This window comes from Lissotriton helveticus, chromosome 6 (assembly GCF_964261635.1).
Source record: "Lissotriton helveticus chromosome 6, aLisHel1.1, whole genome shotgun sequence".
Lineage (NCBI taxonomy): Eukaryota > Metazoa > Chordata > Amphibia > Caudata > Salamandridae > Lissotriton > Lissotriton helveticus.
In genome coordinates, this window is record NC_136067.1 from 593,302,386 (window position 1) to 593,317,781 (window position 15,396).

The 15,396-nt window shown below is 45.6% G+C and overlaps 1 protein-coding gene across 10 annotated transcripts in view; it reads left to right on the plus strand.

Moving 5' to 3' along the window:
• The window catches only part of RIMS1 (regulating synaptic membrane exocytosis 1), a 2,308,950-nt gene that overhangs the window by 2,066,034 nt on the left and 227,520 nt on the right, over positions 1–15,396 (plus strand). The window contains exon 1 of one of the 10 annotated variants that reach the window (XM_078648051.1): positions 6,824–7,005. The exons of 8 other annotated variants lie outside the window; for them this stretch is intronic. The gene's annotated coding sequence lies outside the window, so the exon portion shown is untranslated. Of the gene's footprint in view, positions 1–6,823; positions 7,006–15,396 lie in introns of those variants that run through there. One more of the 10 variants, XM_078648050.1, reaches the window with a different exon arrangement.

A 15,396-nucleotide genomic window follows, 5' to 3' on the forward strand; every position in this document is an offset into this window, starting at 1 on the left:
ATTTGGACCTAGAATTGGAGCACATAAGGGCAAAACATTAGGTGAGGAGTCAATAGATACTGGGCCGGAGGGCGATGGAGTACTTCTGAGGAGTAGGGGGAATTTATCCAGTGACAATGGATCTTCATTGGGGGTATCAGTGATAGTATCCAGGAGAGTGGGTGTAAGCGCAAGATCAATCAGTGGTTTATTTTTCAAAGACTCAATAGAGCAGCGGCGTTCAATCCTGCGCTCGATTAGTGAATCATCCTTGTCCAAGTCCACAGAGGCCCTAGTAAAATAATTCTCTAGTGTTTTTTTGGAAGTCCCCACAGTACTGGAATTATCACGATTTGATGCCATGGTGTTGAGTTCCTACCTTCGAGCGTTGGTTGCAGATGTTAAGGGGGTGGCCCGTCCCGTCTTCGCACGACCCCGGACGGCCACAGACGGCCCGCCCTTTGCCCGGGCTTCGCCCCGAGCTCTGTCCCGCGCGCGTCCCGCGTCGCGGTGATGGATGCGCCTGTTAAATAGGAGGAGGCTGGGGGCGTGGCCGCCGGGGGAAGAGGCACCAGCTGTGTAGAGTGGAGGATGCTGGTCCTCGCAGTCCCCCGGTAGGCTCCACGCACACTATGTCCAAAGGTGCCCTCAACCTGGGCCGGACTCTCCTGGGAGCGAGTGTGCTCTCCACCGATTGTGGAGCCGCTCACACCAGGGTCAGGCAGCCACAGGAAGCAAATGAGCGGCACCCGCGGAGCGGGTGTCGCGAACAGTGATGGAAAGGGCTAGCGCCCTCGAGGTACAGGCTGAAGGTTAAGGCAGTCCTCGCGCCAAAAGGAAATGCGGTCAAAGAGGCTCCCAAAGTGCCGGTGTTCTCAGGTGAAGATATCGCTGGAGGCTGGGGGCGTGGCCGCCGGGGGAAGAGGCACCAGCTGTGTAGAGTGGAGGATGCTGGTCCTCGCAGTCCCCCGGTAGGCTCCACGCACACTATGTCCAAAGGTGCCCTCAACCTGGGCCGGACTCTCCTGGGAGCGAGTGTGCTCTCCACCGATTGTGGAGCCGCTCACACCAGGGTCAGGCAGCCACAGGAAGCAAATGAGCGGCACTCGCGGAGCGGGTGTCGCGAACAGTGATGGAAAGGGCTAGCGCCCTCGAGGTACGGGCTGAAGTTTAAGGCAGTCCTCGCGCCAAAAGGAAATGCGGTCAAAGAGGCTCCCAAAGTGCCGGTGTTCTCAGGTGAAGATATCGCTGGAGGCTGGGGGCGTGGCCGCCGGGGGAAGAGGCACCAGCTGTGTAGAGTGGAGGATGCTGGTCCTCGCAGTCCCCCGGTAGGCTCCACGCACACTATGTCCAAAGGTGCCCTCAACCTGGGCCGGACTCTCCTGGGAGCGAGTGTGCTCTCCACCGATTGTGGAGCCGCTCACACCAGGGTCAGGCAGCCACAGGAAGCAAATGAGCGGCACCCGCGGAGCGGGTGTCGCGAACAGTGATGGAAAGGGCTAGCGCCCTCGAGGTACGGGCTGAAGTTTAAGGCAGTCCTCGCGCCAAAAGGAAATGCGGTCAAAGAGTTGCATTTCTTGCTTTGCAGCACCAACCACACAATTCTCAGGGCCCAGGAACTGGAATTGGCCCCTTTTGAATGCAGGAGTCCACAGAGGAGCCCTGGTGCTGGTCAGTGGGTTGCAAGTGAAGTCTTTGTGGCTCTGAGACTTCAGAACAGGAGGCACGCACACGCAGGCCCTTGGAGATTCTTGTTCGAGCAGGTTCACTGTAAAGTTACAGTCTCTGTCCTCTCCTTGGCAGAGGCAGCCACCCCAGCAAAGCACACACAACAAAGGGGCAGTAATCCTCCTTACATCTCTCCAGCTGTTCTCATTGGCAGAGGTTCCTCTTGAGTCCAGAAGTAATCCAATTCTCTGGCCTTCAAGGTACAATACTTATACCCCATTTTCTCTTTGTTCTGTTTGAGGCAAGTGTCTGTGAGCCCAGTACAAACCAGTTCTGTTCTCTCTGATGCAGCATGTTCACAGGAGGGTAAGACAGCATTGTGCAAAGGAGCCACAGCCTATTCAGGTGCGGGTGAAACCACTCTCAGCACTCTAAATGCAGTCAAGGTCTATTCAGCTATGAGCCACCCAGGAGAAGCAGGACACACTTTAAACCTCTTTGTGGCTGTCTACAGTGAATGCACATCCCCAGCTCCTGTCACTCCAAAACCAGACAGTCAATACACAAACAGCAGAGGCACACAGAATGGTTCAACAAGTCAATGCCTACTTTCTAAAAGTGGCATTTTCAAACAGACAATTTAAAAACCATCGCCCTAAAAAAATGTGTTATTAAATTCGGGGTTGGGAGACCCTAAACTCCATTTCTTATCTTGTCCCAATGGAAAGTTATGCTTGTAAGATGTTACTAAGCCACTAGCTATGGTACAGATAGCCTTTAAATAGTGAAAAACGAAATTGGCAGTATTTCACTATCAGGACATGTAAAAGACACCAGCACATGTCCCACCTTTCACGTGCACTGCTCCCTGCCCATGGGGGCACCGTGGGCCTCCCTGAGGGTGCCTTACATGTAAGGAAAATGAAAGTTAAGGGCCTGCCAAGTGGGTGCATTTGTCAGGTCAACATGGCAGTTTACAACTGCGTGTGCAGACACTACTGTGGTGAGTCTGAGACGCATTTACAGGGCTACTCATTTGGATGGCACAACTGGTGCTGCAGGCCCACTAGTAGCCTTTGATATACAGGCCCTGGCACACTCAGTGCACTTTACTAGGGACTTACCAGTAAATCAAACAATGCGAATCATGGATAACCAATCATAGCAACAATTTTCACAGGAAGCACTTGCACTTTGACACTGGTCAACAGTAGCAAAGTGCCCAATGCATCTAAGCCAGCAAAACCGAAATCCATCACACTGTCAAAAATGTAGGAGCTAGGGGCAAAAAGTCAGGGGAAGTCATGGTAAGGATGTCAAGTCTAACATGGTAATTATGTGTCCAACACAAGCAGTGCCGGTCTAAGCAAGCTTACCTCAAACAGATGAAATGAGCCACAATCATTGATCAACATTATTGAAATCGACAATAATAAAAGTAGAATCACACCCACAATAAAACAAAATTAAAACCGCTGAACAGATCAAAAAATCACTTGCAGCATGAATACATAAACAGAAATGATGTATGTGCCTTTAGAAAATATCAGAGCCCATGAAAGAGAAGACAGAAAACACCCAAGCAACCATTATTTTCAGGGCGTCAGCTCAGGACGTCCAAGTTGGATTCAACCACAGTGTTCACTTAATTATTCCTTACAAAAGGCCATGTTTGGGCTTGATTTAGTGTGAATAAGTAAAGAGATCCAAAGTTGGGCGCCATCTCAAAGCTGGCTAAATGCTGAATACCCCGTAAAAGAGACAAGTGCATATGTATGTACTTGACAAATGTTCTAAGTATCCCCCCTGTAAAGCATTTGACTGCCCTTGGGCCATGTTAGCGCTATATGAAATGTAAATAAATAGAGTTCTTACATGTACTCACACCTGCAAATCCTTGAGTAATAAAAGCTGAAAGCATGTTCAAACACACACACGTGGCTACTTGTGGAATCTATTGTACATTGCAATACCCATCTACTGTTAATAAACCATAGTAACTAAAGGGAGTGACGTTGCTGTACCACACTAATCACCAAAGGAAATGGAAATCATAGAAAAGTATTTAGCATGGCTTTTAGTCGGGTGGTTCCCTCTGGGTCTCAGGCCTGTCAGCAATTTAAACCTGACCTTGAAACAGGTTCCTATTGGGCTCTTTATTTATGTCCTCAACTTTATAGGAAAAACACCGACCCATTTCTGAACGAAAACTGTAAAAAACATTAGCATAATCTATGTCAGCTGTGTAGATCCTGTGGACATTTAACTTTCTACATACACTAGCTTTCCCTAGGAGTGTTTACTTTTTATAGGAACACATCAGTGGCGGCTGGCATTAATCGCGGGTGGGAGTACAGGGGGTCACGCGGGGAAGGAGGGGTGTTAATATAATTATAAATAGAAAACTATCCTGTTCGCCGGCTGAGTCCCACGTTTTCTCGACTCCTGCTCCTGCTCTCCTGACTCCGGCAGGAGCAGGAAGCAGGCAGCAGGCAGCCTCCCTCCCCTCACCTAAGCCAATGACAAAGCGGCAAAGGCAGCATTGTGCTAGTTGGGGACACTGCCCAGCCAGGGGCTTACGAGTAGGCCATGTTCTCCATGCAGGCTGCATGGAGAAAGGGCAGAGTGTGCATGACTGGTTTGGGAAACCCCAGAGAGCTGATCAAACAGTCATTGCGCCCTCAGGATCAGGGTCACACCACCCGCCTGCCCACAGCTACACATAAAATGGTAATAATGGGAAGTTATTACCATTTTATGTTTCTGCTTTTTGCACTGCGAAAAAGCAGTGAGACGACGCTCCTCCACCCTAGTGGAGAAGCCGCCCCTCGAACACACGGTCACCTCTAGACGTCTGTGTAAGTTCAGTTTGTTTTTTTCAGGTGGGGGGTTATAAATGGTCACAATAGTTTCTCACAGTGCATGTTAGTAGGTCAGAAAGATGTTCGGAACAGATACTTGTCTGATCTTTGTCCTCACTGCAGAGCTCACGGAGCAGTAGTCATGTTTGGCAGATCTACTTGTGATTCTATGCGAAAGTGTGTGAAAAGGAACACAACTCTCACAATACTGACTGGGCTGAAATAAAGGAAACACAGCTAGTGAGTGGGTGTGTTGTGTGTGGTGATGGTGAAGTTAATAAACTACATGCAGGAATGAGTGAAAAGAGAGTGCTAAAGAAGAAAGAGATGAGGTGTGAGATATGCAGATGGAGTATTTCAGAAGGATGAAACAGCCAGTGAGTGGGTGTGATGTGTGTGGTGATTGTGAAGTGAAGAAAGTACATACAGGAATGAGTGGAAAGAGAGTACTAAAGGAAGAAATTAGGTGAGAGATATGCAGATTGAGGATTTCAGAAGGATGGGGCGAAAAATGGCACACTTATTTAAAACAGTGAGAGATTGAGGGGTGGGATGGGAGGGTCGTGTAATGGAAAGAATGTGAGTGATCAAGGCACTAACACTTTAACAGATCTTACAATGTTTAAATCACAGTCTCATATTTTTAGACTATAAACATTTTCAATATTAATTATTCACAACAAAATTGTTTTTACTCATGTATCTGATACTGCTAATGAGCATTGGCAAAGCCAATAGATCTGGCTCATTTTAGGCGCATCTCTGAAATTGTAGGCACCAAAATATTGGTTGGGTGGTGCGCCATGGGTTTTCAAAAATACACGCAACACAGCGTAGCACCCAAAGAGGCTGGGCTGCGTTGGGTGACCGGGAGAGAGAAGGAGAGCACCATATCTTCAGAGATATGGCTCTTTCCTCCCCTTCTCTCTAGCGCCAGTGTTGATTTCAGCTGTTGAGCACTACGCACTAGCGCGTGTTGGTCTAGCATAGGATTTGTACAGAAAGGGTACCCTTCATGTACAGAAGACCATGCCTTGACAAGTTCCAAAGTGTTTCCTACTTTGCATATGTGCTGCACTGTGCAGCACACATACATACATGCCAACATTTCAGGAGAGCAAAGTGGGAGATTTAAAAAAATTAATCGGGAGAATGGGGCTTTGAATCGGGTTACTGGCATGTGTGGGCTTTGGAAGTGGCTGCTTCAGGATTTGGCATTTGAAACACAAATGAACGTTTTTTTCATACCTTTCAGAAGCATGGAGCACAATGGCAGGCAGAGAGAGGGCGATGTAAGTGTTGGGCACTGGCCTGGCAGATTGTTGGTAGTGCATGCACCCCCCACCCCCCTGTGGCAGCCCAGGCTGAAACAGCTCCCCCCTCCCCACCCCCCCCCCCCCCCCCACCCCCCCACCCCCTAAGTACTTTGCAGGTTTTTGAAAGATGATTCCCAAGTTAATGATGCTTTGTTTGTTTTTCACCCCTTCGAGAGCCCCTGCCTCGCCGAATCGGGTTTTTGCTTGTACGAATCGGGAGGCGGGAGACTAGCCTTCAAATCGGTAGTCTCACGCCTGAATCGGGAGGGTTGGCATGTCTGCACATACAAAGTCGGAAAAGAAAGGAGAAATTAAAACATTTCTACTATTAGCGCCTCTTTTGAAGTGGCGTTAACTTTTGGCGCTAAACCCTGTCTACAATTGTTTGTAGATAGGGTTTTGCTTCAAAAGGCATGGGTTGTTGCATGTGAACACCCATGTACCACCCATGTAAGGCCCCTTGGCTCTAAGTAATGCAACGCTTTGCACTATTTTTAGGGTACCTTCCAGCGCAGTTTTTCACTGGAAAGTACATTAAAAAAAACATTTTCTGCTGGTTAAAACCAGCGTAAAATGTTTGAAAATCTACCTCTATGTGTTTCAAGCGGCGCCTTTCTTTGCATAGGTCACGTTCCTAATTACACGTCTTAGGCCATAGCAGTTTTAGAGACCACCACCCACCACACACGCACACACACTTTTTTCATTCCATTTAAAGACCTGGTATTTTGGAATTGAAATAATCTCCAGTGGCAGTCCTCAAATATAAAGTCAGATAGGAAGCAATGATGCGACCCTTTCTGTCTCTTTCTGTTCCATACAATCCTTGTGTCTGAAAGTCTGTCGTGCAACGCTGACTGGCTGTCCGGAAATGCACTCCTGAGTCCTGCTCTTTAGTTGACTTGGTTAGCAGAGCCCAAGAATCCGCTGCCACTGACAGGGCAGGCTCACTGTTGAGAGCGCGTTGCTTGTCGTCAGGAGGATGACCGAATATGGGCTGTTCAACAAACAGCAGTTCGCTGCTGCAGGAGCTCAGATCTGCACCGTGCTCCAGTCAGTTGGGAAACCTTCTATGCTTGGTGCTACCCGTGCCCGACTTGAGAGTAAGACGTGTGTTGTCTGAAGGTGCATAAAAGCTACTTAGAGATGAGATGAGAATACACACCTTTCAGTCTGCTAACGTAAGTAGGACAATCTCTCTGTGTGTTGTATGTGTCTGTACCCAGTGCACCCGAGTATATATGTGGGATGCAAATTGTGATCGCAATGTAGGAACTGTTACTATGGTTCTAAAGTACAAAATGTTACCTATGTGGTAGGTATGTGTTCGAGACGTTGCAGTATAAAATCGTGTTATGTTATTGTTATTCTATAGTTATTACTCTTAGATTATCAGTCAAAACAAAGCAATTAGATGCTGAGAAATGAGAACTTGTCCTCCAGGACGTACCCAACAGTAGTGCAGCAGGTGCAGTGACCGCAAGTTCCAGGGGCGTGAGGGGGCCATGCTCTCCAGTTCTAGTTGTCTTATTGCCAGAGCAGAGGGTGGGGCCCATTTTCTTTGATTGCTTTGGGGCCCATTGCAGCTTTGCTCTACTGCCCACGCCATTGCCAGTCCTAGTTACAGGAATTGAATTTGGAAGGCAAACGTGCCTATTTAATAAGGCATTCGTGTTAACTTCCTGTACACGTTCCTTCTACCCGTGTGCAAGGTCGATAAGTAGCCCTACCTTGAGAAACTAAAGTAGCCGTTTCCTAACTCTTTATAAAGCGATTTCTGCAACATTTTAAAATTGTATGGCATGTTGATGCATGTTTATTGGTCACGTGTTAATACAATTAAGATTCTGCAGCACCATCTTGTCTGTCACTTCCTTATAAACAGCGCCACCCATTGTTAACAAAAGGACCTTTTGTTGTAAGCGGGTTGCTTCATACTATACAGGGTCGGCGCTAGGCATGGGCAGTGTGGGCAGCTGCTTAGGGCCCCGTAGTCAGCCCTTCAACTTGGGGACCCGTACCAACGCGACACAGCCAGGTTATGGCATTAAAGGTGGGACGACCTTGCAAGTACTCCACTCTAGAGGGCCCCCTCCCGTGGCCTCATTCCTTTGTTGTAGCGAAGCGAACCTGAGGGGGGTGAGGAGTAGAGGGTCATCCCAGTTGCAAGAGAACACTTTCCTCCGGTGTGTCCAGCAACTAGGCCTACACCCCCCACAAGCGCGGTGGCACAGCGGGAGGGCTGTTGTCCCCCTGTTTAGCTCCCTGCCAGTATTAACACTTTCTGCAGTTAACCAACCCTCAAACCTCCAGCCCTTTCTGAGCTATTAAGAGGCATTTAAGGAGAGGGAGGGGCTGCAGCTAGAGGAGCAGGGGCATCAATTGAGATGCAGGCAGCCCTGAATGTGTAATGTCTGTGCAAATTAGAGGGGCTTCGCAAATTCGCCTTCTGCCCAGTGCCCCCAGAATGCTAGAACCGGCCTTGATACTATATAAAACCACTTGAGGATTAGGTCTGGCTTTGCAGTTACCTTTAGATGTCTCGCCGTTTTCCTTTTTTTTTTTTTTTTACAAATAATATGCAAAGTACCTATGCAGAGTGGCTTTCACTCAGCATTCTTCATCCACCGGTCAGATAAATTGTCATTCACATTTTGTTTACACACACCATAGCATGCTGCACGCAACACAGCCCACCTCCAGTCGTTGGCTTCCCACGATATGAGAGAGTGACAGCCTTTCGTTTGTGCGCATCAGTTATTAAAGTTGTTTCATTCAGTGGCAGTGATGCTAAGCGAGTGTGTCCTTTTCTAGTACAGTATTTTTAAAAAAAAATATTTATTTCCATTTTTTCCCATTCACGATTGCCCTGCAGCAGCACACAATGGTAGCGGGCCTCTGGTTGCTGCTTGAAGAATGCCGCATCACGCACGGACGCGGGCACTACTTAGGAGTCCATGTAGGAACCTTTTTTGTCTCCATTATTATCGGAGCTGACTCTCCAGTCTGCGAGAAACGCACACTGTGCTTATATTAAGCGGATTCTCAAATTGACTATTCGTTGTCTTCGTTGAAGAATTGTAAACAACGCCCCCTCCAGTAGCTCAGTATTTCTTCGAAGCCCGTTCACGCTGCATTTTTCTAATTGTGTGTTGACCATCTTTGTCAGTGGCCAGTGGCCACAGGCAAGTGGTAGTCTGGTTTCTAGATCTGTGCCCTGTCCTTTTGAAGTTACCTATACAAAGCAAACTTGTCCCTGACTGATGACATTACAACGCTTCACAAGAAAGCAAAGGTTAGACATTTTTTAGGCACAGAGAGATTAAGCGATTTGTTCAGAATAACAGGATGTTGAGTCGAACCCGGTTCGTTCCAAAGCCAATAGAATTAGTTGCAAAGTACCATCTCCTCCAAACAAACGCCCTTCTGAATAATAGGTTATTTACTGCACTTTCAGCACCGAAGAGTATTAAATGCAGATATTTCTAAAGGTATGAAACGTTATCTCCCGGCACAAGTCTGGGGTATATAAGGATAGACGGCCTCTACCCACTCTTTTCACAGGTTGGACGCCCTCTACCCTGCCAAGAGGATGGGCCCCACAGAAATATGCTAAACTTGTCCGGTGTAATTTCCAGTCACCGGGACACTTTCAGCAGCGCCTGCACACTGGCTGTTTTTGTTCCGAGCAGCAAAGTGCAGGAGGGGAAGGGGCTAATCAGATTGCATCTGTGTCCATTACAAAGGCCGAGGTTAAGGGGCCATCAGGCCTCCTTTTGTTGGAGTATCCTGGCTGGGAGCTATCGGGTGCTTCACATGGAAAGGCAATGGAGGGGAAACAAAGGCGCACAGCCTGTTGTCACTTCACAGGTACTTAAGAGAGGCATGCGTTTGACTTTGTTGAGTCCTTGTATATAAGAGATATACAAACACTGTAAGAATGTCAGATGTGTTGGTCTGTCCCAGTATTTACGCAAACAACAATTTAAATACGACTATTGTGTTATATTTCTTTTATAACACTACAGCAATTCTCATCCCAATGCAGGCTGTCAGAAGTGTTTTACCTCATACTTGTACATTAAATCATGCGTGTATAAATCAATGTGTAGGATATGCTACATAAGACAGTGAAGGTGACACGTTGTAGGAGCCAAATGTACTCCACAGCCCAGTGCTTATTAGAAGGATTACAATTTAAGAACTACAAGTAACAAAAGGTTCTCTGTGATAAAAGCAGTAACAAACATAGCTATTTACATAAAATCTGTCATCTGTGTGTTACATAATGTGCTTCGCAGGAGACATATTAACCCTTTATGCTACTTTGACACAAAACTGGGACTAGACAAACCACAGATCTCTTAACCAAGTGTATTAACATTCAGAGTTATCTTACCATTATTATTATTCCCTGAGATTTATTTATTTATTTTTTATTTATTTTTTAAATTTCTAGAGCGCGCAAATACCTTTCGGTGTCTCGGCGCTGGAGTTTGCAGATTGCAGGGGTTCCACTGACGTCTTACTGGTTAAAGAGCCAGGTCTTGAGGTGTTTGCGAAATGAGAGTAATGATGATTGATTTTTAACAGAGGAGGGGATCTGATTCCATAGTTTTGATGCTGCCACTACAAAACGTCTGTCTCCCCAAGATACTTTTTTTGTGCATGGGATTTGGAGCTGTTGGGCCGAAGAAGAGCGTAGTGTTCGACTGGGTTTGTACAGTTTGAATGCTCTTTTGAAGAAATCAGGTCCATTATTGTTTAAGGCCTTGTGAATGATACACATGGCCTTAAACTTTATCCGGCTTCTTATTGGTAACCAGTGGAGCTCACGAATAGTGGGAGAGATAGAAGCGTGCTTAGGTATACCCGTGAGAATTCTTGCAGCAGCGTTCTGGACAAGCTGTAATTTGCTCAGAACTTGCTCTTGTGCGTTAAGCAGTAGACCATTGCAATAATCCACCCTAGATAACACCAGGGAGGACATTAAGGTTTTACCTGCGGTTGGGGGAAGAAAAGGGAGCAGTTTCTTCACCATTCTCAGGGTAAAGAAGGAGGCTGACACCACCGCGTTGGCATGGCTTAAAAACGTAAGCTTATTATCAAAAAGCACGCCCAAGTTTTTCGCCTTGGTTACAGGTGATGGGGGAGCTCCCAACTCCGAGGGCCACCAGACCGGAGACCAAGACGGAGTCAGTTCGCCAAAAACCATCACCTCCGTCTTGTCGGAATTTAGCTTTAAGCAATTCCGGTTCATCCATGAGCTAATGGCCTTCATGCCCTCCTGAAAGTTCGCTGCCACTGCTTCACCGTTTTTGTGTATCTCCAGGACCAGCTGTGTGTCGTCGGCATAAGATGTTAAACCAATGCCGAACGACTTGATTACCCTCGCCAAGTCCGACACGTAGATATTAAAAAGTGTCGGACTTAGCGAGGAGCCCTGGGGAACACCACACGGGAGTGTGAAATCAGGAGAGCAGAAGCATCCCATCTTAACAGACTGTACTCGGTTGGCCAGGAAAGATGCTAGTGTTGTTCTTGCCCTGCCCTGAATGCCTAGGGCGGCGACACGGTCGATCAAGATGGTGTGATCGACCGTGTCGAAGGCCGCGGATAAATCTAGGAGTATCAGGATGGCTGCACCACCCTTATCCATGATTATCCTGACCTCCTCGGCAGCTTTTATCAAGGCAGTCTCCGTCCCGTGGCCCTTCCTGAAACCGAACTGCGTGTTGTCAAGTAGACCGTTCTGGTCAATAAAGGTCGACAGCTGTTGGTTCATGACCTTTTCAATTATTTTGGAAGGGTAAGGGAGAGAGGCGATAGGGCGGTAGTTTTTTGGCTCTGAAGGATTTAGAGCGGGTTTTTTTAAAAGAGGTGTCACAATAGCTTTTTTCCAGACAAGGGGAAAAACACCTGTCTGGAATACAGAAGAACAGATGTTGCTGAGTACTGGGGCTATTAGGTTGGGTACTAATTTAAGGATACGTGGGGGACATGGGTCCAGTGGCGAGCCTGATTTAACATTACTTATGAGATCCATCATGGACAGGGGTGGAGAGAAGACCTCAAGTTTAGGATTTGACGGCAAAAGAGGGGATTCCGGGATGGTAGGGTCAGTGATCGTTATATTAGTAAAATTATTAAAAATATCCAGAACCTTGGCCTGAAAAAAATCTGCCACCTTGTTACAAAATATTTGGGATGGTTCAATTGGGGGGGGGGCTGGAGGATTGGCTAAATCTTTTACCACCTGGTACAATTGTTTATTCGAATTAAGAGCACGTTCTATTTGTGTGCTGTAGAAGGTGCGTTTTTCAGCAGTAAGCAGCTTTCTGTAGCTGAGCAAGGCACTCTTATAAGTGTCTCTGTCATTGTTGTTGTAGTATTTACGCCACCGCCGCTCCAAATTTCTGCAGCGTTGTCTCTCGAGCCTAAGTGACTCCGAGAACCAAGCCGCGGAGGGTTTGGTGCGGTTTGGCTGCAATTTTTTGTATGGGGCTACCTGGTCAAGTGCCATATGTAGCCATCGTTGGTAATTCAAGGCAGCCTCCTGAGGAGCGAATAATGCTGCCGGTGACGTAGATTCCAAGATATTTTGTAGAGCCGTGACATCAATATTTTTCCAATCTCGACTTAGGATCGGAGAGCAAGGGCCGGCGGACGAGTTCTTGGAGTAGTTGGCTGAAATAGTAAATTTGACAGCTAAGTGATCCGTCCACGTGAGTGGGAGCACTGTAGAGAATGTTATGAATGTGAGATGAAGTTGTCACACAAAGATCTCTGCAGCAAGTGCTTTAACTCCATAAGATATTTTAAAATCAGACTTTGCAACCAATTAAGCAGAATTTATTTGCTCCCAGGTTTCTCCATGTTGCCAATTTCTTTGTGGCAGTGTTTAAAAAACAACATTTATAAGTTGAGGCCTAGATTTTGCATCAGGGTTGCGTCACTTTTTTGGCACAATCCTGACATAAAATCTCATTTGTTAAATAGTGTAATGCACTCAAATGTACTCATGATAAACCTGCTAAACATATGTGTGAGGTCTAAAGATCTGATGTTACTTCTTGTGATGTCACTTCCTGTGAGGTCATCGTTGTCACTCTCCATGATGTCACTTGTATACTGCCTAACTTGGTTAGTCCCTCCACTACTGTTTTTAGGACTCGTGCCCTGGTTATCTCCTCAAGTTACATGCAGGTCGGAACACTATAGTAACAGTTTACATTAGTCTTGATTTCGTATCATTTTATTGCTAAATATTAGATGTTTTCCCACAACCGTTGAAATCTTGAGGCGTTGCTGTTTGTTATATCGTTTTGGTTTCTCCTCTTGATAATAATGTATTATGATCTGAATGCCACAAATGATATGTTCTTGAGTTGCGTTACTTTCAGAATATGGTGTTCTTGTCACAGCATCCCTGCAATGCACTTGCTATGACACTGCACTCCAAGCACAAGCATTCCTGCAGCCAGTTAGTTCTCTCATGGTATCGGATGAATATGGTTGGAAAGGTGAAGTCCTAGTGGCCTGTCTGCTGCCTTCCTGTGTTGGATGTTGTCTAGTGTGCAAATTGTAAAGGCACATTTGTTACAAGTTGTACTCCATACCACAGAAAGTATCCCTTGTTTTATCCAGTCCCATACTGCTGTCGCTCATCTTGTCTTGAGAAGAGAGCAAGACATGCAGATGTCGCCTGCAAGAACTTAAACTGCATCTAAGTTTTCTGCCAGGTATTTTGTTTTCTGCAACCCATAGAACTCTTTGGCCCAGATGCATCAAGCTAAAAACCGCCAGCAAAGGGTGAGATTCTCAAAATCTGCCCCTTTGCAACGGGTATTTTTGCATTTGGGATGCATCATCCCATATGCAAAAATCGCAATTTAAGAAATCGCAAAATTGTGATTACTTAAATTGCTATTGCATTTAAGGAATCTCAAATTGAGATTCCTTCAATGCATTAAAGTAAAAAAATTAGCGATTTCGCTAATAGGGGGCGCAAATTACCATGAAGTTGAACTTCACGGTAATTTGCAAAAACTTTGAAAAATGCACTAAAGTGCATTTTTCAAAGTTCAATTTTACACACAGACATGCCCTTAGGGCATGTGTGTGTGTGCAAGATGTACCCATATGCAGATTTCAGGGGTGCAACAGGGTGTCCTTTTGACACCCTGGCACCCTTGAAATTGCAATCTCAATTTGCGATTCTCTAATTGAGAATCGCAAATTGAGATTGTCCTCCCATTCATTCCTATGGGCCTCTAGGGCCATAGGAATGAATGGGGAGGTATTCCTTAATTGCGACTCGCAATTTGCGACTCGCAATTAAGGAAATTTAAGAAATCGCTAATTTTTTAAGCGAGTTCTTCATGAATGGCATTTTGCTATTTCTTATTAGCGAATCCTTATTTTTCGCTAATAAAGAATCGCAAAATGGATGCTTGATGCATCTGGGGGTTAGATCTCTGATGTTAAAAGGCTGGGTTTGTAAAAATGTTGGTTCCAAAATATACTCCAGAGAAACCTATTTGTTTGAAGTAGAGAATGCGTGAACAAGGCAATTTAGCTTCGTATATAATGTTGCTAGTTGGAACACAACTGTCTTGATGTTAATACCCGTAACTAAACTCACCTTTGTGGGGAATTTTCTTTCTTTGTACACATCTGTTAACTTCAGTGCCTTCACCTATAGAGTACTCTCTCTTCTTACGACCATTAATGCCCCTCTTTTTCATTTTCAAATGTTTAAAAATGTTGTATTCTCTTTGCCCTAATGTGGCTGGGCTTTCATTCCTAAAATATTCGAAAACATTTTGAAAGAATGGCAACTAATGCAGGGCAATGGACAATCGTTCACACTACGTATTTCACAGTTAATGGAAACCTATATTGCTTCTGCATTTATTATGTTTTTTTCTTTGTGTGTGCAAAGCGTGTCACAGTGTTTCCTATGTTGGACCTTTTTGTATTAAATTAGGCTTATAAGTAATTGTGTGAAATGTTTACTTACTGTGTGTCTGATGCTTGCATTTTCTTTGTTTATGATATGGCTGCTGTTTTGCAAGAGAAAACCTTGTAATGATGTTACACGTGCCATAACCTTTCTGTGGTAGGGGATATTCAATGCTGTTTTCCTAAATTCTACGTTCACGTGTAAGGGTAGTTTGCTCTGTTGCTCTTCAAGCTGTAACTGTTTTGATTTTACAACTAAATGTACTGCTTCGTGCTGGGTGCTAGGTTGATTGGAATGCCAAATACATTTCAAAGGTGGTTCCAGTAGGAACTCCTGGATCACTGTCCATTAGATATGGGTCCACTAACTGACCTGCTTTTTTTTCTATCGGTTTATCCACTAGACATTTTCTTCCTTCATCTCTTCTTCCTGATCATTCACTCTCTTTCCTGCACTAAACATCCACACAAGTGCATGAAGATTGTATATAATACTGTCTCAAGGCGAAGTTATAGTGTTTTACAGAATGCCACATGGAGAATGTCTCTCTTTTTTTTTTAGTACTTTGGACACATATTTAATAACCAATGCCTTTATAGTCTTCTTT